This window comes from Macaca thibetana, chromosome X, assembly GCF_024542745.1.
Source record: "Macaca thibetana thibetana isolate TM-01 chromosome X, ASM2454274v1, whole genome shotgun sequence".
NCBI classification, from domain to species: domain Eukaryota; kingdom Metazoa; phylum Chordata; class Mammalia; order Primates; family Cercopithecidae; genus Macaca; species Macaca thibetana.
The window spans coordinates 60,278,952-60,281,559 of NC_065598.1; the positions used below are offsets into that span (position 1 = coordinate 60,278,952).

General features: G+C 33.6%; 1 pseudogene; it reads right to left on the reverse strand.

The window, feature by feature from the left end:
* Positions 1-491: 491 nt before the first annotated feature.
* Positions 492-1,870, reverse strand: LOC126946520 (eukaryotic translation initiation factor 3 subunit E-like; annotated as a pseudogene).
* Positions 1,871-2,608: the final 738 nt, after the last annotated feature.

A 2,608-nucleotide genomic window follows, 5' to 3' on the forward strand; every position in this document is an offset into this window, starting at 1 on the left:
AAGTTTTCTTGAATTATTTTTTCAATTATGTTTTTCAGATTGTTTACTTTTTCTTTCTCTCTCTCAGGAATTTCAGTAATTTATAGATTATTTTTTGCTGTACATAGTCCCATATTTCTCAAATATCTTGTTCATTTTTTAACATTATTTGTTTCTTAATTTTTGTCTAACCAGGTTAACTACAAAACCCATCTTCAAGCTCTGAAATTATTTCTTCTGCTTGATACAGACTATTGATCAAGCTCTTAGTTGAATTTTGGAATTCCTTAAGGAAGTTTGCCAATTCCAAAAGCTCTGATTGATTTCTTTTTAAAATGTTAATCTTTCGTTTATTTCTTTAATTACTTTAGAAGATTCTCTTTGTTTATTTTTTGAATCAGAGTCCATTTTATTCCAATTCTTCAAAATTTATACTTAATATGTGGTTTCCAAAGTTTAAGTCACTCTTTACATAACAGTTTGATTCTTTCATTTTTCTTTTACAGTTTTTTTTTTTTTTTTATCTTTTCTTTACAGTTCTTCAGTAGAAGCCAGAATCTTGAGTTGCCCAATTAGGAACCTCTGACCTGCTTTTCTTATTAAATTTCTTCTCAATATTCATGGCCAAAATCTGGCTTCTAAAAGGAAGGTGTTTGGTCTTTTTAATCACTTGCTGATAGGGTGAGACTGCATTGTTACCCAAAACCACATGACCTAATTTGGAATCAATATTGGCACCCAAGATTGCATTTCTTATTAATTTTCTAATTAAATTTACAATTTACCTTTCAGCTTCTTCTGGAGTCACGTTCAATTTATCTGCCAACATGTTAATGCTGATAAACTAATGGATGCAACAGAAAGTCTCAAATATGAAGAGATGAGCATTTTCAGTGAAATCCTCAAGACAAGTCCCCAAGAAGAAATCATTCACAAGCACTCATTCACATTCCCTCAGCTTTTTCTGAGCTCCATCAAAGTCAAAGTTAACATATAAGCATTCAACAAATTCTGTAACTGGGTTTTTATATGTGTAAGACTCCTGTTGAGTAACTTTAACTAGATCTTTTTGCACCTGTCGACATTTTCAAACATCCTTGTTTGTTATGACTGCTGTAGTCAAATAGCAAAAACTGTGTGGACACATTGTCTGAATTGCTTTAAAGATACCATGGCTGGTAAGAAAGAGATCAATAATATTGTGAAGAATTCTGGGGTGATTGAAGAAAACAAGAAGAGACCAGTTAATGAGTCCTGTTTTCTGCTGAAGAGACTGGAGTGGAGAACTCACAGAATTATTATCTATCTTCTCTTTTGACCATGTAAGGTCTCCCATGGCTGCATCGCAATTCCACATTAAGATTTCAGAGGCCAGCTTTCCCCAGAGTGAATTTAAAGCATTTCTATCTGTTGCTGGAACCAACACACTAAAAAAACACAGATATTCTGCTGCTCCTGAGTAACTCCCACATTCATTTTGAAATTGTGCATATGTGTAGAGCATATCTAAATATTCCTGTCTAAAACCATGCTTGTCCACCAGGTAGTCAAAGAGCATCCTACCATCCCTTGTTGACTTCATTTATCTTGTAATTTCCGGATCTTCAAACAGCTTCACAATTGGCTCTGTTTCTGCCTGAAGCTGTTTTAGTCGTGCAACAATTGTGGTTGTTTCCTCTCTCAAAGCCTGAGGAACATCATCAGAATAAAAGTTTTTGTATACATCCATAGCGAAGTCTATCATGTTAGTGTTACTAAGAAGGTCCAATTTACCTTGTATTTATTCCTTTTCGTTATATATCTCCTTTACAGAGAGAAACTCAAAGAGTGGTAAGACTAGATGCCGATCCAAAAAGTGGGCAATGTGAGTAGTCAAGTTGTACTCTGCCATCTTGCCAAAGAAAAAAAGAAGATTCCCTTTGTTGATTTTAACCCTTGTCTTGGATTTCTTTGAGCTTCTATTCAACTCATGCTATGAAATTTTTATCTATCATTTCTGGGTTTCTGTTTTGGTTAGGGGACATTGCTAGAGAGCTAATGCAATGCATTATTTCTGTCACTATGTTCAGATTATTATGGTGCCAGAATTTTTGCACTGGATTTTTCTCTTCTAAACACAACGGCACATTTAATGTTTGTAATTATTTTCTGAATGGGTCAATTCTTTTGTTTCTTTTTCTTTATTGGTTATTATAATTATTTTCTTTCCCTTTCCCTTTTCCCTTTTGCTAGGAGGTGTGACTGTAGAGTGCTGGAAAGGGATTTTAACATGGCTTTTACAGCTGTATGCACTTTTCTTAGTGAGTTTAATAGTCGACTCTTCAATTTGCACTACAAGCCTAGAGACAACACTTACAGAAATAAGCCATTTGTGACTAATGTGGCTACAAACAGTCTTTCTTTAAAAATTTTATTTCAACAGTTTTTGAAAGTACAAACATTCTTTTTATTTATTTTTCTTTGTTTTTCATGATAGTCATGCTTTTATTGTTTTACTTTTATACCAGTTTCTTACCCCAGAGGCAATAGAGATTCATGATATCTGCTACAAGAGGAATACAAAAGGAAATAAATTTGGATACTGCAAAAACAAGGAAAACAGATTTCTTTCCTGTGAGGAGAAGTAAGT